The sequence below is a fragment of the Bison bison genome, unplaced genomic scaffold, assembly GCF_000754665.1.
Source record: "Bison bison bison isolate TAMUID 2011002044 unplaced genomic scaffold, Bison_UMD1.0 scf7180017864304, whole genome shotgun sequence".
Taxonomy (NCBI): Eukaryota; Metazoa; Chordata; class Mammalia; order Artiodactyla; family Bovidae; genus Bison; species Bison bison.
This window is the reverse complement of record NW_011494876.1, coordinates 10979533-10979776: the sequence shown is the minus strand read 5'-3', so window position 1 is coordinate 10979776 and position 244 is coordinate 10979533. Positions and strand designations below refer to the sequence as shown.

General features: G+C 37.3%; 1 protein-coding gene across 1 annotated transcript in view; it reads left to right on the top strand.

Moving 5' to 3' along the window:
• Window positions 1-244, top strand: part of LOC104997263 — a 135600-nt gene that overhangs the window by 84219 nt on the left and 51137 nt on the right. The window lies entirely within an intron of this gene.

Below are 244 nucleotides of genomic sequence, written 5' to 3'. Positions count from 1 at the left end.
CCAAAGAATAGCAAGAAGAGATAAGAAAGCCTTCTTCAGAGATCAATGCAAAGAAATAGAGGAAAACAAGAGAATGGGAAAGACTAGGAATCTCTTCAAGAAAATCAGAGATACCAAAGGAACATTTCATGCAAAGACGAGCTCGATAAAGGACAGAAATGGTATGGACCTAACAGAAGCAGAAGATATTAAGAAGAGATGGCAAGAATACACAGAACTGTACAAAAACTATCTTCACAACCCA